General features: G+C 37.0%; 1 long non-coding RNA gene across 1 annotated transcript; it reads left to right on the forward strand.

Annotated features, from left to right (window-relative positions):
• Positions 1-20,495: 20,495 nt before the first annotated feature.
• Positions 20,496-22,430, forward strand: LOC110663262 (uncharacterized). Its single transcript, XR_002496497.2, has 3 exons — positions 20,496-20,909; positions 20,990-21,433; positions 21,516-22,430. It is a non-coding gene; the product is annotated as an uncharacterized LOC110663262 (long non-coding RNA).
• The last annotated feature ends 318 nt before the right edge of the window (positions 22,431-22,748 follow it).

Raw genomic sequence — 22,748 nt, forward strand, 5'->3', positions numbered from 1 at the left:
CATCTGCCATGTCAGCACCTTTGTGGCTACCACGTGGTAACCCACTTGGCAATCTCTAAAATGGTTTACAATGCCCTTAGATGCTCTTGAAGCTTCTTAGAGGTGAACTTGCATGATGATCAAGCTTTCCCCTTGAATTGGGACCTCCATGGCCGAATGCTCCAACACCATGGCTTGGATTGCCTTAGCTCTTGATCTTGTAATGGCTCCCTTGAATTAAGGTGCCTCTAGATCCACTATGATGTCCTCATCATCCCCTCCTTCTTAAAGAGAATTCATCCTCGAATTTGAACCTGCATTATGGAAAGGAGATAAATCAGAAACATTAAAAGTATTACTTATGGTAGGATGCTTACCTTGAAGGTCAATCTTGTAGGCATTATCTCCAATCCTTTCTTCCACTCTAAAGGGTCCATCACTCCTTAGTTGCAATTTGGATTTCTTATTGTTAGGAAACCTCTCTTTTCTCAAATGCACCCACACAAGATCCCCCTTTTCAAAAGAAATTGCCTTTCAGCCCTTAAAGCATACTTTGCATTTTGGGCTTCAATCTTGCTTTTAGCTTGCTCATGGAGCTTCTTGACCAATTTAGCTTTCTTGGCTCCATCTACACTAGCGATCTCAATCAATGGCAAGGGCAACAAATCCAAAGGTGTGACAGGGTTAAAAGCATACACTAGCTCAAATGGAGAAAAACCACTAGAAGAATGCACTACCCTATTATATACAAACTCAATGAATAGTATGTAATCTTCCCATGATTTTAAGTTTTGCTTAACCATAGCTCTAAGTAGTGTAGACAAGGTTCTATTTACCATTTCAGTTTGGCCATCTATCTGAGGATGGGAAGTGGTAGAGAACAATAACTTGGTCCCCAATTTGCCCCACAACACCTTCCAAAAGTGACTCAAGAATTTTACATCCCTATCACTAACTATGGCTAGGAATGCCATGCAAACGCACTACTTCCCTAAAGAACAAATTAGCTACGTAGGATACATCATCACATTTCTTACATGGTATAAAATGAGCCATTTTAGAAAACCTATCCACTACTACAAAAATTGAATCATGACCCCTTTGTAACCTAGGCAGTCCCAAAACAAAATCCATAAAAATATCAATCCATGGTGCCTTAGGCATAGGTACGAGTGTATAAAGGCCATTTGGCATCACCCTAGATTTGGCCTTCTTACAAGTTTCACATCTGGTAAAAACTCTCTCCACATCTCTCCTTATATGAGACCAAAAGAAATATTCCTTAAGAATATCTAAGGTCTTAGCTATGCCAAAATGTCCCATTAACCCACCTTTATATGACTCAATCACAAGCAAGTCTCTAATTGAACTCCTAGGCACACATAATCTGTTTTCTCTAAACAAAAAGCCATCATGCCTATAGAATTTATCAAATGCACCATGTTCACATGCACCATATACTTAGCCAAAATCAACATCATTTGCATATAAGTCTTTGATGTGCTCAAAACCAAGTAACTTAGCATCAAGGGTAGTAAGAAGGTTGTACCTCCTAGATAGCGCATTTGCCACTATGTTCTCTTTCCCTTGCTTGTACTGAATTACATAAGGAAAAGATTCTATGAACTCCATCCACCTTACATGCCTCTTGCTCAACTTGTCTTGTGCCTTAATGTGCTTCAATGCTTGATGGTCCGAATGGATGATAAACTCCTTTGGCCATAGGTAATGTTGCCATGTTTCCAAGGCTCTCACCAAGGCATATAGTTCTTTGTCATAGCTGGAATAGTTCAAAGCTGCTCCATTTAGCTTCTCACTGAAATATGCTACTGGTTTTCTTTCCTGCATTAACACAGCTCCAATACCTTTCCCAAAAGCATCACATTCAATCTCAAAAGCTTTGGAAAAATCAGGTAAAACAAGTAATGGGGTGGAACACAATTTCTTTTCAATTCATTAAAAGCATGTTCTTGCTCTTTTTCCCAAATGAAGTTGACATTCTTTTTTACAAGTTCATTCAATGGGGCAACAATAATACTAAAATTTGGCTCAAATCTTCTATAGAAACTTGCTAACCCATGAAAACTTCTAACATCAGATGTATTTTTAGGAGTAGGCCATTCTTGAATGGCTTTAATTTTCTCTTCATCAACCTCTACTCCTTTTGCATTAACAACAAAACCTAAGAAAACAACTTTTTCTAAACAAAAAGAACACTTTTTAATATTTGCATACAATTTTTCTTGTCTCAACACATCAAAAATATATTTCAATTGATGCAAATGCTCATCCATGCTCTTACTATATACAAGAATATCATTAAAGTAAACAACCACAGATTTGCCTATGAAAGCTCTTAGAACATGGTTCATTAATCTTATAAAGGTGCTAGGGGCATTAGTAAGCCTAAATGGCATAACCAGCCATTCATATAAACCATGTTTTGTTTTGAAAGTGATTTTCCACTCATCACCAAGTTTTTTTCTAATCTAGAGGTAACCACTTTTCAAATCAATCTTTGAAAAATACAACACTACCATGCAGCTCATCCAACATATTATCTAACCTAGGAATAGGGTGATGATATTTTACCGTTATTTTATTGATTTCACGGAATTCCACACACATCCAGTATGTCCCATCCTTCTTTTGAGCCAATAATACGGGAACACCACATGGGCTCATGCTTTCCCTCATGTGTCCTTTTGCTAAAAGTTCCTCCACTTGCCTTAGCAATTCCTTGGTCTCCTCAGGGTTACTCCTATATGTTGGTCTATTTGGAATGGTGGCACCCGGGATGAAATTAATTTGATGTTCAATTTCCCTAATTAGTGGTAGACCAGGTGGTATCTCATCAGGGAACACATCTTCAAACTCCTGCAAAAGAGAAATAGCAGCATTAGGAAGAGAAGGCTCAAGTTTGGCCAAGGTTAGTAAATTCTCATGATACATCAATAAAAATAAAGGTCTCCTTAAGTACAAACTTTCTCTTACTTCTCTCCCCCTTGCATATAAGTTCAATTTTCTCTCTTTGCTCTCCTTTTGCCCCAAACCTTTTCCCTCCTACTTGCAATCTTTCTTCTCACTTTTTCTCTCATTTTCACTCTTTTTTTTTCTCTCCACTAGGTTCGGCCTCTCTTTGTTTTTCACTCACCCCCTCTTTTGCTTCATTTAGTGACCTCTGGATGTTGATTTGATCTTGACGAATTTGAGATGGGGTCAATGGTAACAAGGTGATCTTTCGGCCAGCCTTAACAAAAGTTATTTTGTTGCTTCGGCCTTCATGTGTTGCATCCATATCAAACAGCCATGGTCTCCCAAACAACAAGTGAGTGGCTTGCATTGGGATTGCATCACAATACACCCCATCCTGATATTTCCCAATAAAAAATGGCACGACCACTTGTTTTATCACCTTCACCTTTGCACAATTATTCAGCCATTGTAATCCATATGGTTTGGGGAGCTTGAATATGGGCAGCCCTAATTTTTCCACCAATAGCTCACTTGCCACATTACAACAGCTCCCACTATCAACAATCACACTGCAATGCTTATCCCCCACCTTGCCCTTAGTGTGAAAAATATTTTCCCTTTACATCAGGTCTTCATTTGCCTTTAACTTAGCTTGGGTAGCTAAGATAAGCATGTTCACTAATGCACTAGCCTCACACCCCTCAGCCTCATACTCTCTATCTCCATCACTCTCATTTTCTTGCATTTCTTCCCCCTCTTCTTCACTGTCTATCTCCCCATTTTCTATCATTATCATCACTCTCTTATTTGGGCATTGAGAAGCACAGTGCCTACTCCCTAAACACTTGAACACTTAACATCCCTACTCCTTTGAGGTGCATTTGAAGCAACAGAAATGGTGTTCTTCTTATCTCCCTCACTCTTGTCTTTTGCCTTCCACTCCTTGGAGTAGCTAGGAGTGGCTTTCTCCTCCTTTGGCTTGGTTTCACTATTCGACTTCCATGCTCCCTTGGTGGCTGAATATGGCATGGCTCCAAGCTTAGCCAAAATTTTCTTCTTCAATTGTTTTCAACTTTCATAGCCATTTGTACCAACTCATTCAAATCTGCATAGTGGTGTAACTCCACAATGTTGGCAATTTCAACATTTAAACCACTATGAAATCATGCCATTGTATCTTCTACATCTTCATCTATGTTGGCCCTAATCATGGAAATCTCCATAGCCATGTGGTAGTCCTCTACACTCTTGGAACCTTGAGTCAATCTTTGGAGCCTTTGGTGTAGCTTCCTAATGTAATGAGGTGGTACAAATCTGTCTCTCAACATATCTTTCATTTCTTCCCAAGTCCGAATAGGTCTAGCACCATTCCTTCTTCTTCTAGCTTATACCTGATCCCACCACACAATGGCATAGTCCTTAAACTCCACAACAGCTAATTTCACCTTCTTTTCTTCTATATAGTTATGGCAATCAAAGATCAGGTCCACTTGCCTCTCCCATTCTAGGTAAACATCAGGATCATTTTTTCCATAGAAAATTGGAATCTTCATTTTTACACCCCCCACATTGCTATCTTATTTCTCATGGTCAGTTCTTCCCCTTTGGTAAGCATTTGGCCTAGCCTCCCACTCATCATCCCTTTGCATTCTTCCTCCTCCTCTTCTTGCTCTCATGCGTCTCCCCCTAAGTGGCCTATATCCTTTACCTCCTTACTGGTAGGTTCGGTCATGATGCTCAAATTCATCCCATTCCTCCTCATCTGGATCATATTGCCAATCTAGTTCATAAGGTTGTTCTCTCTCATTTTCTCTCCTACCTCTCCCATTTCCACCCAAATTTAACCTTTCTACACCTCCCTCATTGCCCCTTTCATTTCTGCCACTATCCACACTTCCCCTTCTAACTTTAGCCCTAGGCCCTTCTATTGAATCTTGCAAAGCATTCAATACTTGTGCAATTCTGTCAAATCTTTGAGCTACAGCCCTCCTATATATGGTTTCACTCCTATTTCCCTCAACTTCGGTTTGAATCTCTACGTTATCAACAAATTCCCTATTTCTACTAGTCTCTTCTTGGTTTTGATTATTTGACATTTTGATTCCTGAAAATCAAATCTGGTTAGTAGTAAATGGCTCATCCTCTTTAGTGTTTAGGCACTCAAAATTAGGCTTTTACCCCCTTCTTTTTTTTTTTTTTTTGTTCTCTCACACTCTTGCCTTTTACCACTCAATTGTTCTTGAACCAAATTCCACTTTTGAACTCAAATTTTCTTAAGCTATACTCAAGTGAAAATTTATGGAACAAGATGGATTGAAGAAATTGTAAGGTGACACTAGAATTAAGAAATAGCTAGACTCCAAATTGGAATTAGATGCAAATTAGACACACTCAACAAATCCTAGGCTCTGTTAAAAAATGTCCTTAATGCCAATTCAAATTCCAATTGCATATCAGGTCTTCAATGGTCCTAAAATGCTAAGTCTAATAATTTTCAAATCTCTAAATATGTACCAGGTCAATTTGGCTTTGATTCTGAATAGCTTATATATATATACTTTTGTCTTTATAACGCTAATTTTGCAATCAGGAGTTGTTTAGTGCTCCTAATTGAAGTGTTTCACTTTCTTTTGTTCTTTTGATGCCAAGGCAGAATATGACAAGGTATTTTATTCAAATTCACAAATTCAGCTCTTGTACCAAACATGAGCCCACAAATTTCTCAAGATCGAAGTTTTCCAAAACCAAAGTTTGTCATAAGTTCTCACTTCTAAGTTCTAGCAACATCTTTTCCACCAACAACATACAAATTCAGTTTTAATACTAAAGAGGCAAATAAGTTAAGAATTAGCTATGACATAAGGAGTACTCAACAAACAACAAGCAAAAATGTGACAAATGTATTTTAGACACTTAAAAACACTAAGAACCAAAGGATGATATTTCAACCACATTCAGCTCAAAACTGAAATTTTGGTTCTTGGAGTTTTTAAAGAGTTTTTGTTAGGACAACAAAGAACTAAGCAACAACAAGGAAAATGGCAGGCACTAACTCACAAAAATAACACAAAGACACAAGAATAGAGTTTTAGCAAAAGAACTTCAACAAAAACTCAAGGATAAGTTGGTTCAGGTTTTGCCTTCAAGAAAGCTTCACCCTTTCTGGTTCAAACTCAAAGAAACACTAGAAATGAAGAAGAAGACACTTAAATTAGTCAACTTACTTGGTTAAGGAAGCCAAAAGCTCTGATACCACTTGATATGGACTTGATCGGATGAAGAAGAAATAGTTGGGATTTTTGGTCAGCATGTAGGATCTTTTCCAACAACCAAGATTTATTCCACAATAACTCAAACACTCATAAACCTCACTAAACATACCACAACACTAATTTGACAAAAAGAAAACTTGAATATATTACTCAACCAGACATATTACAAGAGCCGATGGCACTTGAAACACAAAAGCAACTTGTGCTAGAGTTTCTCAAGTATAAGCCTAAGAAATTACAAGTGACCAGCTTGCAATTAATCTAAGTTCTTGGTGTAACACCCCTATGTTCGGTAGTGCGTTCTACTATTCCGGTGACCAGTGTTGTCCGGACAACTAGGATGCCTAGAACTACTCTTAAATATTGATGAGGAGACATAAAATAATAAAATACTAGAAAAGAAAATACAAGAAAAACAAAGGAAAATCAATAAAATGTAACCAAGTTAAACGAGCCGAGAATCATAGCGATAGGTGACCGCACCGGGAAGTTACGACATGGACCGTTAACTAGCCCTGAACCCCGAGGAACCCTGAAAAATATTTTTAAGACTTAAATAAATATCTATTGAATTATAAATGTCATTAGAAATATCAAAGAAAAATTAATTAATTAGTACAAAGAAAAACGAGAAATCGAGAAAACGACAAAACTCGGTGTTACCGAAAAATCGGTAATGCAACCCGAATAGGGGCATTGTGGTTATTTGACATCCCGAGTTGCCTTTTAACCTAAATGTCCATTAAAAATAAATGATATTACACTTTAGAAATGTCATGAAAAATTAAAATGGTGGTACATAATCTAAATAGCAAAAGATAGGAGGAAAATGTGGGAAATTAGAAAATTTGACTAAACAAACCTTATAATTGATTTTAGTGCTCCATTAACATCTTCAAAGTGGACCTTTAATCAGCATATGGGCAGAAGATTCTATCTTCTTCAACCTTGGGAAAATCCAGCCGAAACACCTTGGGAGAAAACCTCCATAGCCGTCCATGGTAAGAGCTCTATGCAAGCATGTTCTAGCCACTTTTTCCATTAGGTTCCTTCACTAAACTTGACCACCATACCTTGGGTAGCATACTAGGAGCAAGAAAGTTAAGTTTTGGTGAGGTTTTGAAGAACTTCAAAAGTGGTAAGTGAGTGTTTTCAATTCTTGTTTCATTAAAAGTGTAACCAAGGTTGTGGGTAGTTGTTTTGTGGAAAAGATTTTGATGTTTGATAAATTATTGGAGTTGAGCCTTTTTGGCAGCCATGGGAACTCACCATATGTTGCTTGTTTTCATTTGTAAAGGGTAGTTTAAGATGTTGGTATAAGTGTTTATGTATATAGAAATAATTTGGATAATGTATACTAAGTGTATGTGTGATAGTGCACTTGGTTTTGGAAGCTATTTGAAGGAAATGTGCAAATCAGCAACTTTAAAGTGTAGTTTAAAATGTGTTGTTTCATGGTTTGGTTTATTGAATTATGTTGTTATTGATGGTAGCATGTATATGTGTATAATGGTTTGGAATTGGGTATGTAAATGGGGTATGTTCATGTAGTTAAATGGTGTAAATGGACTTTGGAAAATTCTGTGTTATAGTGTGCATATTGAGAATGGTTACAAGTTGTCCAAAATGACCAAAATGTGTTGTTAAATGTGTTAATGGTAAGGTACAAACCAGAATTGGCATGAAGGAAGTAATTTGGTAAGTGTTGAATATGTAATTGGTATGAGACCAATTGGAGGTGAAACTAGGCACAAAATGTGCCAACTTTCATGAAGGAAGCTTACCTAAATTCTTCCTAGAAGGTAACTTGAAAAATGACCAAATCCGGATTAGTGACTTGAAAGCCTGAAAATTGACCATTTGGGCAGTAGTTAGTGTTTTAATCATAACTTACTTAAAACAGGTCCAATTGACCTGTAATTTTTACCATGAATAGTTTAGACATATATCTACAACTCTTATGAAGACACCAAAGCCCAGAAATGACCAAAACCAAGCCAAATAGCTTGCATAATTTCAGGTACCAAAACTGGCCGAACCAAAAGTGACCTAAAAATGACCTAAAGTTACCATTTTGGTGCATTCTGTCCAGCATTGGTAAATTGACCATAACTTGGTCTAAACGACTCAGAATGACCTGAAATTTTGCCCCACGGGCAATAAGACATAGACCTACAAGTTTGTAGTTTGGACCAAAACCCGAAAACCAAGGGAACTAGGTCATCCAGCTAGGTCAAATTAGTATATCGAAATCCGGCAAATTACAATAAAATGCAATATACTTGAAAATGAATTTGGTAACATGTACCAACACTAAAAGGCTATAAAATGTGACATATTGGTAATATTAAACCTAATTTTCCTAGAGTGCATCGAGGGTCAACATTTTAGGTTGACTAAGGAAAATAATAGAATTCAATAAATTAACTAATGAACCTTATTGTTAGAGACAGTATAAATGAGTACTGAAACACTTTAAATTGTGTGTTTCAGTTAGCAAAGACTCAGGAAATGGGAAGGAAACACTGAGTCAGGGCCAAGAGGCTACACTTCAGAGGTTTGAGCACAATAGTTATTTCTTTTGACTTTTCAATTGAAATAAATTATGAGAATTTTGTATGTTATTGTTATAAATTGTGAAAATTTATTTGAATGATATTTGATGGATACTTATTGCTTGAAAAACATTGTAAATGGTTTGAAACCACAGCTATCATGTATATTGATTGAATTCTTCACTACCTTGTCTAGTGGGATGAATTGACTTTGAATTCCCTCTCTGGCTGAAGTGTTGAGGTGTGTGCCTGTTGAGGACGAATAGAATGAGTACTCATATTATTGCTAGCTAGCTATGTTATTTCTCACTAGCCATCGGCTTTTGGGACGAATTGGATTTTGGAACATGATTAAGCTGTGTGTATGATTTATTGATATTTATTGTGATATTGTGAAATGAAATTTAAATTCTTTATGACATTCACTGTCTTTGAATTTAACTATGGTTTTAAGTATCCACTATTTATACGACTGATGATTTATGATTTAAAGTTGCATTTTGCTAATGTTGTGCACCACTGAAACATTGGCTCAGCGATAACTTTTCATTGCTGTCATAGGTAGACAGACTGACAGGGCAGCAAACTAGGCTACTAGTGCTACATTGAGAGTTCATCGGGTATATTGAGCATACCATATTTTATATTTTGTATTGTAATGTATGTTCACTGTATGTATATATTTTTCTTGGTTTTGAGCAGTTGTAAATTAAAATTGTACATTAAAGTTGCAAACTAAATTTGTAAATTAATTTGGCTTGTAAATATTGTGATATATTTCTTTTATTTCAGCTTTTGAAAACACAGGAAAATTATTATGGATTTGAGTTGGCAAATGTTGAGAAACTTATTGTGTTAATTGGTTATTGGAGTTTGAGATTGAAGAAAATATTGGAAGTGCTTTTTACAGGTTTTTGAAGAACTGTTTTATTCAAAATACAGATGGCACTCTGTCAAAATTTTTACAGAAATTATTAATACTTCAAATGTGTTATCTGGTTTCACTTCAGTTAAAAAAATTTTTAACACTTGTAAATAGTGCTCAGCACTGTAAAAAAAAGTAAGAAAAAGTTTAAAATCGCTTGTAGTGTATTTAATGGGTTATCAGTAGACGAAGTTTGGTAATTCATTAGGTATACTACGGGATCATGTTATGCCTTACAGAGGGGTAGTGTGTGGCATGTTTTAAGTGGTATCAGAGCTAGTTTTTAAATTCTGTTTTCACCTGTAATTTGAATATTCTTTCTTTATAGTGCAACTGCTCAATGTCATTGTTTAATACATACAGTACATTATATTATAAATATACACTAACAGGAGAAAATCTCCTTGTGTTATTTGTTCAGGAGATCTAAGATCCTCAAATTGACTATGGAAGAGGGAGATCGTTCAGTCGATCAATCTATAGAGGCTGAGGTACAAGGGGATGCCCTAGCCCTACACAATGTCAGTGGATCAGCCACACTAGCCCCCTCAGTACCACAGTTTCCTACTCAGTTCGCTCAGCAGATGGTTGCAATGTTCCAACAGATGGCTGGTAATATGCCTACTCAAGTCCCACTACAGACACCAGTGGTACAACCACGCCTTGACTAAGGCAAGATGACAAGCTGATTAAATATGGGGCTACTGAGTTCAAGGGGACAGTAGATCCTCCAGAGGCAGAACAATGGTTAGAGAGAATGGATAGGGTATTCAAGAAGCTACATTGTACAGAGGAGCTCAGATTTGAATATTCAGTGTCTCTGCTACAGGGGGATGCATATGACTGGTGGAAAACTATTCCCCATAGTCTGGTAGAACCTTCAGTGCTAATATGGAATGATTTTCACAAAAATATGTCCCTGATGCTTATGTGGACCAAAAACTGCAAGAGTTCCTAAGTCTAAAATAGGGGAGTAGATCGGTAGCTGAATATGAAAGTGAATTTTCCCGCCTGAGCCATTATGCAGTAAGTCTACTTTCTACTAGTAGGGAGAGATGTAAGAGGTTTGAAACCGGCTTGAAGCCTAGTATCAGATTATAAGTGGTCGGATTCTAACATAGTAACTTCTCTGAGATTATTTCTCAAGCACTAGAATTAGAAAGAATTGAGTCAGAAGTGGCCCCAGAGAAAAAGAAATCAGAGAAGACAGAAAAAGAGAAAGAGGGGAAGTTAGTATATCAGAGTTCCAGTGATCCTACTGGGAAGAGGAAAAACTTTAGGGGACACAACAGAGGTGGTAAAAAGTCCGGTCGGGGAAGATATTCATGACAGAAACCTCCTCCATCTGGTCAGCAGAGTACCAGAAGTTCCTACCCTCCCCGCCAATGTGAAACTTGTGGTAGAAGCCATGGTGGGGTATGCTATAAGGCCATAGGAGCTTGTTATAACTGTGGAGGCACTTTGCCAAAGACTGCACCAGTACTCGTAGAGTTGGACCACCTCCTACTACTGCAGAAGGGTCAGTTCAAAATCCTGCCACCAGAGGTTCACAACCACCTAGCAGAGGTAGAGGCAGGGGTAGAAGTAGTCCAGCAGGCAGCCAAGGCACAGTGAATCAATCAGAGCAAGGTAGTGCTCCAGTTAGAGTCTATGCAATGAGACAGAGAGAAGAGGCTGAGACATCTAATATTGTGGCTGGTACCTTCTCAACTTTTAATCAAGATGTATTTGTGTTGTTTGATCCGGGTTCTACCCATTCTTATGTGAGTGCTAGCATCATTGATTGCATTGTTGTTCCGTGTGTGAAGATGGACTTTGAGGTGCTAGTAACTAGTCCCTAGGACAAGAGGTCAGGGTCAATAGAATGTATAGGGATTGTCCTTTGGAGATCCAAGAACACTTTTCTATCTGATCTCATTGAAATTCCCTTCAGAGATTATGATATCATCTTCGGCATGGATTGGTTAGCCAAGCATCACGCCATTATTGGCTGTAGACTGAAGACAATCACTTTTGATCTCCCTCAGTACAGTGATGTGGTAATACATTGGGAGAGTCAGTTATTACCATCAAACATCATTTCGGCTACACTAGCCAGTAAAATGATCAGAAAGAGGTGTGAAGCATACTTGGCACATGTGGTAGACACCCAAGTGGGGAGCCTAGCATTGAGGGACATCCCTACAGTATATGACTTTCCAGATGTGTTTCCTGATGAATTGCCAGGATTACCTCCAGAAAGAGAGGTGCAATTTGAAATTAATGTTATGCCTGGTGTGGATCCAATCTCCATAACACCATACAGAATGGCACTAGCAGAGTTGAAGGAGCTGAAGATACAATTGCAAGAACTACTTGAAAAGGGCTTCATCCGCCCTAGTGTGTCACCTTGGGGAGTGCCAGTATTGTTTGTTAAGAAGAAAGATGGCACCCTTCACTTATGTATTGACTACCGACAGTTGAATAAGGTGATAATAAAGAACAGATATCCATTACCTCGCATTGATGATCTGTTTGATCAGTTGAAGGGTGCAGCTGTATTCTCCAAAATTGATTTGCGATCTGGTTATTATCAGTTGAAAGTGCAAGAGTAGAGTATTCCAAAAACTGCTTTCAGAACTCGATATGGCCACTATGAGTTTCTAGTAATGCCATGCGGGTTAACTAATGCTCCAGCTGCTTTTATGGATCTGATGAACACTATCTTCAGACCATATCTCGACCAGTTTGTGGTGGTGTTTATTGATGATATTTTGATATATTCGAGGAATGCAGAGGAGCATGACAGACATCTACGGATTGCACTACAGACTTTGAGGGAGAAAAAGCTATACGCCAAATTATCGAAATGTGAATTTTGGCTGAAAGAAATCTCCTTCTTGGGACATGTTGTGTCAGCTGAAGGGATCAAGGTAGATTCCAACAAGGTAGAAGCTATCCTTAATTGGAAGCCGCCTAGGAATATCACAGAAATTCACAGTTTTCTGGGTTTAGCTGGATATTACCACTGGTTTGTGAAAGGGTTTTCTATATTAGCTTCTCCACTGACCAAGCTGCTTTGGAAAGATGTAAAATTTCAGTGGACAGATAAATGCCAACAGAGTTTTGTTGAGTTAAAGAGATGTTTGACTGAAGCTCCAGTCCTTACTTTACCTACACCGGGTAAAGAATACACAGTTTATAGTGATGCTTCTCATAATGGGTTAGGCTGTGTACTGATGCAAGATCGGAATGTCATTGCTTATGCATCACGCCAGCTGAAACCGCATGAGAGGAACTACCCAACATATGATTTGGAGCTAGTAGCCATTGTTTTTGCTCTGAAGATCTGGAGACACTATTTGTATGGGGAGAAATACTACATTTACACAGATCACAAGAGCTTGAAGTACCTGGGCACCCAGAAGGAATTGAACTTGAGGTAGAGGAGATGGTTAGAACTGATTAAAGACTATGATTGCTTAATAAATTATCAGCCAGGGAAAGCAAATGTGGTGGCTGACGCCTTAAGTCGCAAGACAATAGCAAGTCTCAGAGTTTCTCCTTTGTCCATGGTACAAGAGTTGAAAGCACGGCATGCCAGTTTGGAGATTGATGATGAGGGACAGACAGTAGTTGCATGGCATGTACAGCCAGTGTTGATTGATCAGATCAGAATGGCTACTCATAATGATGAAAAATATTAGAAGCTACTGAAAGAAGTCCAGCAGGGCAAGAAACCTAAATTTTCTGTGAGAGATGATGGTTTACTACTACATCAAGGTAGAATGTGTGTTCCTAGTGATGTGGAATTGAGATGAATCATTATGAAGGAAGCACATGAGTCTCCTTTTGCTATGCACCCTGGTGGAACTAAAATGTACAGAGGGCTGAAAAAGCATTACTAATGGATGGGTATGAAGAGGGATATAGCTGACTTTGTTTCCAAATGCCTAACTTATCAGCAAGTAAAGGCAGAACATCAAGTTCCAGCTGGTTTGTTACATCCATTGCCAGTACTAGAGTGGAAATGGAAACGGATAACTATGGATTTTGTGATGGGACTTCCGAGGACACAGAATAGTCATGATGCAGTATGGGTTATAGTTGATAGACTAACCAAGTCTACTCACTTTTTGTCAGTCCGGATGGACTATAGCCTGGAGAGATTGGCCAGATTGTACATAAATGAGATTGTAAAACTGCATAGAGTGCCAGTATCGATTGTATCTGACAGAGATCCTAGGTTCACTTCTAGATTCTGGGGTAGTCTTCAGAGAGCCCTAGGAACTAGATTGAACTTCAGCACAGCATTCCATCCACAGACAGATGGCCAGTCTGAGAGAGTAATTCAGATATTGGAGGATATGCTACGGGCTTATGTGATTGAGTTTGAAGGTAGTTGAGATACACACTTGCCTTTGATTGAGTTTGCTTATAACAACAGCTACCAATCAAGCATTGGGATGCCTCCATATGAAGCTTTGTATGGCAGAAAGTGTAGAACTCCCCTATGTTGGGATGAAGTAGGTGAAAGGAAGATGATTGGGGTAGAAATTATTCAACAGACAGAGGAAAAGATCATATTGATCAGAGATCGACTCAAGGCTGCATCAGACCATCAGAAGTCCTATGTTGATCTGAAGAGAAGAGATATTGAATATACAGTGGGTGATAAGGTATTCCTCAAAGTTTCTCCTTAGAAGAGGATTATGAGATTTGGTAAAAAGGGGAAACTAAGTCCTCGTTTCATTGGACCATATGAGATTCTGGAGAGAGTGGGTCCTTTGGCATATCGGTTAGCATTACCTCCAGAGCTAGAAAGGATACACAGTGTCTTCCATGTGTCCATGTTAAGGAGATACAGATCTGACCCATCTCATGTACTATCAGTTGAAGAGATTTAGGTAAATCCAAACCTCTCATATGATGAAGAACCCATAGAAATTCTAGCATATGAGGTGAAGCAGCTGAGGAATAAACAGATACACCTGGTTAGAGTGCTGTGGAACCATCATTCACGCCAGGAAGCTACTTGGGAACGTGAAGAGGATATGAGGAGATAGCACCCACTGCTGTTCAGAAACTGATGCCAGGTAAAATTTCGAGACGAAATTTATTTTAAGGGGGGGAGAATTGTAACACCCCTATGTTTGATAGTGCGTTCTACTGTTCTGATAACCAGTGTTGTCCGAACAGCTAGGATGCCTAGAACTGCACTTAAATATTGATGAGGAGACATAAAATAATAAAATACAAGAAAAGAAAATACAAGAAAAATAAAGAAAAAATAATAGCAATAAAATGTAACCAAGTTAAACGAGCTGAGAACCATAATGATGGGTGACTGCACCGGGAAGTTGCGGCGTGGACCGTTGACTAGCCCTGGACCACGGGGAACCCTAGAAAATATTTTTAAGACTTAAATAAATATCTATTGAAGTATAAATGTCATTAGAAATATCAAAGAAAAATTAATTAATTAGTACAAAGAAAAACGAGAAATTGAGAAAACAACAAAACTCGGTGTTACCACAAAATTGGGAATGCAATCCGAATAGGGGCATTGTGGTTATTTGACATCCCGAGTTGCCTTTTAACCTAAATTTCCATTAAAAATAAATGATATTACAATTTAGAAATGTCATGAAAAATTAAAATGGTGTTACATAATCTAAATAGCAAAAGATAAGAGGAAAATGTAGGAAATTGGAAAATTTGATTAAACAAACCTTATAATTGATTTTAGTGCTCCACTAACATCTTCAAAGTGGAAATTTAATCAGAATATGGGCAGAAGATTCTATCTTCTTCAACCTTGGGAAAATCCAGCCGAAACACCTTGGGAGAAAACCTCCATAGCCGTCCATGGTGAGAGCTCCATGCAAACATGTTCTAGCCACTTTTTCCATTAGGTTCCTTCACTAAACTTGACCACCATACCTTGAGCAGCATACTAGGAGCAAGAAAGTTAAGTTTTGGTGAGGTTTTGAAGAACTTCAAAAGTGGTAAGTGAGTGTTTTCAATTCTTATTTCATTAAAAGTGTAACCAAGGTTGTGGGTAGTTGTTTTGTGGAAAAGATTTTGATGTTTGATAAATTATTAGAGTTGAGCCATTTTGGCAGCCATGGGAACTCACCATATGTTGCTTGTTTTCATTTGTAAAGGGTAGTTTAAGATGTTGGTATAAGTGTTTATGTATATAGAAATAATTTGGATAATGTATACTAAGTGTATGTGTGATAGTGCACTTGGTTTTGGAAGCTATTTGAAGGAAATGTGCAAATCGGCAACTTTAAAGTGTAGTTTAAAATGTGTTGTTTCATGGTTTGGTTTATTGAATTATGTTGTTATTGAAGGCAGCATGTATATGTGTATAATGGTTTGGAATTGGGTATGTAAATGGGGTATGTTCATGTGGTTAAATGGTGTAAATAGACTTTGGAAAATTCTGTGCTATAGTGTGGTTATTGAGAATGGTTACAAGTTGTCCAAAATGACCAAAATGTGTTGTTAAATGTGTTAATGGTAAGGTACAAACCAGAATTGGCATGAAGGAAGTAATTTGGTAAGTGTTGAATATGTAATTGGTAAGTGATGAGGAGGGTGTAGTAGGGTAGTGTATGTTTTGGCTTAGAACCTTAAGTGTGTGACTCCAATTGGTATGAGACCAATTGCAGGTGAAACTAGGCACAAAATGTGCCAACTTTCATGAAGGAAGCTTACCTAAATTCTGCCTAGAAGGTAACTTAAAAAATGACTAAATCCGGATTAGTGACTTGAAAGCCTGAAAATTGACCATTTGGGCAGTAGTTAGTGTTTTGACCATAACTTACTCAAAACAGGTCCAATTGACCTGAAAGTTTTACCATGAATAGTTTAGACATATATCTACAACTCTTATGAAGACACCAAAGCCCAAAAATGACCATAACCAAGCCAAATAGCTTGAACAAGTTTAGGTACCAAAACTGACCGAACCAAAAGTGACCTAAAAATGACCTAAAGTTACCATTTTGGTGCATTCTATCCAGCATTGGTAAATTGACCATAAATTGGTCTACACAACTCAGAATGACCTGAAATTTTGTCCTGCGTGCAATAAGACATAGACCTACAAGTTTGTAGTTTGAACCGAAACCCGAAAACTAAGGGAACTAGGTCATCCGGCTAGGTCAAATTAGTATACCGAAATCTGGCAAATTGTAATAAAATGCAATATACTTGAAAATGAATTTGGTAACATGTACCAACACTAAAAGGCTATGAAATGTGACATATTGGTAACATTAAACGTAATTTGCCTAGATTGCATCGAGGGTCAACATTTTAGGTTGACTAAGGAAAATAATAGAATTCAATAAATTAACTAATGAACCTTATTGTTAGAGACAGTATAAATGAGTACTGAAACACTTTAAATTATGTGTTTCAGTTAGCAAAGACTCAAGAAATGGGAAGGAAACACTGAGTCAGGGCCAAGAGGCTACACTTCAGAGGTTTGTGCACAACAGTTATTTCTTTTGACTTTTCAATTGAAATAAATTATGAGAATTTTGTATGTTATTGTTATAAATTATGAAAATTTGTTTGAATGATATTTGATGGATACTTATAGCTTGAAAAACATTGTAAATGGTTTGAAACCACAGCTATCATGTATATTGATTGAATTCCTTGCTAGCTTGTCTAGTGGGACGAATTGACTTTGAATTCCCTCTCTGACTGAAGTGTTGAGGTGTGTGCCTGTTGAGAACGAATAGAATGAGTACTCATATTATTGCTAGCTGGCTATGTTATTCCTCACTAGCCATCGGCTTTTGGGACGAATTGGACTTTGGAACATGATTAAGCTGTGTGTATGATTTATTGATATTTATTGTGATATTGTGAAATGGAGTTTAAATTCTTTATGACATTCACTGTCTTTGAATTTAACTATGGTTTTAAGTATCCACTATTTATATGAATGATGATTTATGATTTAAAGTTGCATTTTGTTAATGTTGTGCACCACTGAGACATTGGCTCAGCGATAGCTTTTCATTGCTGTCGCAGGTAGACAGACTGATAGGGCAGCAGACTAGGCTGCTAGTGCTACATTGAGAGTTCATCAAGTATATTGAGTATACCATATTTTGCATTTTGTATTGTAATGTATGTTCACTATATGTATATATTGTTCTTGGTTTTGAGCAGTTGTAAATTAAAATTGTACATTAAAATTATACATTAAAGTTGTAAACTAAATTTGTAAATTAATTTGACTTGTAAATATTGTGATATATTTCTTTTATTTCAGCTTTTGAAAACACTGAAAAATTATTGTGGATTTGAGTTGGCAAATATTGAGAAACTTATTGTGTTGATTGGTTATTGGAATTTGAGAATGAGGAAAATATTGAAAGTGCTTTTTACAGGTTTTTGAAGAACTGTTTTATTTAAAATACAGATGACACTCTGTCAAAATTTTTACAAAAATTATTAATACTTCAAATGTGTTATTTGGTTTCACTTCAGTTAAAAATTTTTTTAACACTTGTAAATAGTGCTCACCACTGTAAAAAGAAGTAAGAAAAAGTTTAAAATCCCTTGTCATGTATTTAATGGGTTATCAGTAGACAAAGTTTGGTAATTCATTAGGTATACTACGGGATCATGTTATGCCTTACAGAGGGGTAGGGTGCGACACTTGGTGAAACTTAGCAAAGAACATAAAATACCTCACCAAAATGAGTTTGGCCAAAGCTTACAAGCACTAGCAATGGTGTTCTTGTTCTCTCTAAAATCTGAATTCTAAGTCGGGAACAAAGAAAGAAGAAGATGGGGGACAAATACCCCATTCAGCCAAAGCACAACAAAGCCTAATGGTCTCTGCATGGTCTGGTTAATACTTAGTTACATACCCTAAATGTTCAAATTAATAATCCACAAAAGGAAGTTCTGTATTCTGACATTAATCACATCAATTCCCCATCAAGTGGTTTGCCCAGAAGTGGTTAAAGTGCTTTTTCTTTATTTGCCCAAAAGTTGGATAATGTCGTCCTCCACCCCTCTCTTGCCAAATGGGTAAAGTATGTGCTGGAAGTGGTTGGTAAGCATCTGCCTAAGTGCCTCCCCTTGCCAAATCACCATCCCATGTGGTTGCCACATCACCTTTCATCCGCCATGTCAGCACCTATGTGGCTGCCACGTGGCAACCTACTTAGCAATCTCCAAAATGGTTTCCAATGCCCTCAGATGCTCTTGAAGTTTCTTGGAGGTGAACCTGCATGATAATCAAGCTTTCCCCTTGAATTGGGACCTCCATGGTCGAATGCTCCAACACCATGGCTTGGATTGCCTTAGCCCTTGATCTTGTAATGGCTCCCTTGAATTGAGGTGCCTCTCGATCCACTATGATGTCCTTATCACTTATATATATTGGTGTTTTCTGAAGACCATCTCCCTGAAATTTTAAAAAATTATTTAGAGTTTTTTATGTTTGGTATCAAGACAGCATTGCTTCCTATAGTTAATGCTCTTATACTCTCATAAAACTTTATCATTAGCTCTATTTATTTTTAAAATGTTACGATCAATAAAGGAGCATAATATTGTGAAAGCTATAAACAATATAAGCACTATGCTATTAAACTTTGCTATTCATCTCTCTTTCATGTATCCCTATAGTGTTTGATAAAATGGTTGTGCTTAGTGAACCATGATTGAATTATATTTTTTTGTCTGAAAGCATTTTTCCTTTGATTTCTTCTTACAGAAGCATTGTCTATCTTTGTGTCGACTAAATGACTATCAATGAGATTGTCATTTTTATTTGCACCTTTTCATGTTTTACTGCAATATTCTAATCTATATAGTGAATTAAAAATATATATGCAGTGAAATACCATGTTTTTTATGTTTAGTTTGATGATTAATGAAATTTCTATGCTTCCATCTTTTGATTTTGGTCATCTGATTTGATTAAATTATATTATCATTTGCTTATTTTCCTATATATGTTCATACTATATAAAGTTGAGCATGGGTGATGTTGGGTTCTATTCATTTTGCTACTTGCATTAGCATATTTTTATCAATATGGAGTATTCTTTTCTTGATTAGGTTAATACTACTAGAAATGATTGGATGATAAGGGTGAGGATTTGTAGGACGTGGGAGTTTATTAATCTCAAAAGGAATAGATATTTGATCAGTCCCAAAACAAAAAATTTAGCACAAAAATTCAATTACATTAAAAATATATAATATGATTGGATCAAGACAACAATTTAGATTAAAATGCCAATATCATTTTCCTTATATATTTTTACTATTTTTCCGCTTATTTTTTCAACAATGCATGAACTTTCTCTTCATCATCTGACTAACAATAGTTATTGCCAAATTTAAGTTTACACTTAAAGATTATTAATAACCAATAGTTAGTTTAATATCACTTCAACTGTGGTTTTTTAAAAACTTCAAAGGAAGCTGCCCTTTTCTACTGTTATGCAACAAAAAGTTAAGGAGGTCAACTTTTTTTTATAAAAACTACAATGCATATTAGAATATTCTGATTCAAATTCAATAAAAAATAAATAAATATCAGTTCCAATATCCGCGTGAAGCGCAGTGGGTTTCACTAATTGTGCAATAAATCTCTGCGTAGAAAAATTTATTAGCAAGGGTGAGTAGGTGTGTAATGAATTATTAAATCTATCATTGGGCTCACATGTAGGTTTAAGCTCAAATTGTCTGGTTCTTTGACAAATTAGCAGAGCATCTATTTTAAACAATTAAAGAGAGTTATGTAAGAAAGTAACACACTTGGCTGCCTATTGTTCACAAGATAGAGGAAAAGCTTTCTTTTTGGAAAGGCAAAGTGCTCCCTATGGTTGGAAGGCTTACTTTGATTAAATAATGCCTATCCAGTATGCTCATCTGTTATCCTTCCATCTTTAAAATCCCTACGAAGGTTGCCCGAAGAATGAGAAGCTTATGCAACCTTTTTTATGGTATGGGGATGTGACTTCACATAAACTCCATCTTGTAAATTGGAATACACTGCTTCAACCAAAAGTTAATGGAAGGCTTGGCATCAAAGATATATTGCTTCATAACCAAGCTTTATTGTTCGAGTGGTTGTGGCATTTCACACACTTCATAACTTTCTATGGGTTCAAATTCTACAGTCAAGATACAATTTTCAGTCCGAATGTGGTATTCCTTTGGATACCGGTAATGCTATCCCACTGCAATGGAGAAATATTCAAAACTTAGTTAAGCCTACTGCTTCTAACGTCTATGCTCTTGACCAGGTTCGGTTCAGTATTGGGAATGGTTGTGCCTAATAAATGGGTCCCACGTCTTAAATTCCCCTTTAGTAGTTTATTTAATCTCTCTTTGAATCAAGGAGCAGCTGTCAATGATATGGGCTTATCGAGAGGTGGTAATTGGAACTGGAACTCTGAATGGCACAAAAATTTATTTTGACTAGGAGCTTCAACTATTGGCTCAACTTCTTAATCTTATCAGTCATGTGTAGCCGTGCTCTACAAGAGAGGATAAGCTGATTTGGCAACCTGTGACAAATGGTGTCTTCTCAGTGAAATTAAGGTACAATTGCCTTCTTAGCTCCTCAAGTGATTTGTCAGTTAGCTTTCCAAATGTTTGGCTAGGTCTAGCTGCACCGAAAGTGGAAATCTTGGCATGGTTGGCTTGCAATGAGAAGGTCTGTTCCAAAGATTGGTTGTGTTAATTCGGTATAATCCCTCCTTCACAAAATCTCTGTTCAAGGTGTAATGATGAGGCCGAAACTCCTTCTCATCTTTTTCTCTCATGCAGATTTGCAGGTCAGTTTGGAGTTTGTTTTTGCAATGGTGGGGCTTAAGTTTTTGCCTTCCTAAATCAGTTTCCTCTCTTTTGTTATAATAGAGATCAATGGTTTTGGGTAAATTAATCAAAGGTATGGACCATTCTCTTTTTTGCAGTTTTATGGTCAGTTTAGATTGCTAGGAATGAGAAGGTGTTTGAAGATAAAGATTCCATTGTGCTTGATGTTTTCACCTCTATTCTTTACCATGTTTCTGTTCGGTTGAAGGCTTTAGACTGGGGTTTCCCGTGTACGGGTTAGGATTTATTATTTCACCTTCATCCATTAAACTTTGGAATAATCATTCTAAGTCAGGGGCAAAAGTATTTTGGTCCCCACCTGCCCATTATTTTTTTGAAATGGAATATAGATGGGTCTTCAGTTGGAAAGTTTGGGCCATATGCGGTGGGAGGTGCTCTACGTAACTCATCGGGCGACTTTCTTTTCATGTTTTCTTGCCCAGCTGGCAATAGAGAATCAAATGCCACTGAATTCTTAACAATTGAGAAAGCTCTGTCAATTTTGTCTCAGAAGGTGGATGTTTGGGCCTCTTCTTTGGGAATTTTTGTTAAATCCGACTCAAAAATTACAGTTTCGTGGGTGAAAAATGCAAGTCTTGTTCCTTGGCATTTTAGTTCTATTTCTAATTCCATTTGCGGCAAAATAGATATGTTGCCCTCTGTTTCATTTTTTTATTCTCTGCATGAATCTAACTTTGTAGTTGACACACTGGCAAAACAAGGCATTCATTGCAGTAGGGACTTTGTAGCTTGGCTATTGTGAATCTGTTGCCCTTTGGGTAGGTGTGCTGTCAGCAACCCCCCTTTATGTTATTGTTCCTCCTTACTGCTGACTTTGTTTCTCTGCTAGTTTTTGGGTTTGCTTCATATCTTTGTCATGCGAGGCTGTTCAAGAGTTACATGTTTTTGGTTGAGAATCTCTTTTTTTTTTTTTTTTTAAGTTCTTGCTTTGTTTTTCTGTTTTATTCACCTTTGCTGCTTTGTTTCCTTATTGGTCATGGTTACTAGACTTGGGTTCGATGTTTTGCCTTTTCAGGTTTTTTTCGCTTAATATATATATACATATATGTGGACTTGATAAAAGTGCGTTAAAAATATAAAAACTATCATTAAGTGCTCACCTGCAAGTTTGAATAGATTAAGCAGTTTATTTATAACAAACACTTAGTGTCAAAAAATTTAAAA

Source organism: Hevea brasiliensis, chromosome 15 (assembly GCF_030052815.1).
Source record: "Hevea brasiliensis isolate MT/VB/25A 57/8 chromosome 15, ASM3005281v1, whole genome shotgun sequence".
Classification (NCBI taxonomy): domain Eukaryota; kingdom Viridiplantae; phylum Streptophyta; class Magnoliopsida; order Malpighiales; family Euphorbiaceae; genus Hevea; species Hevea brasiliensis.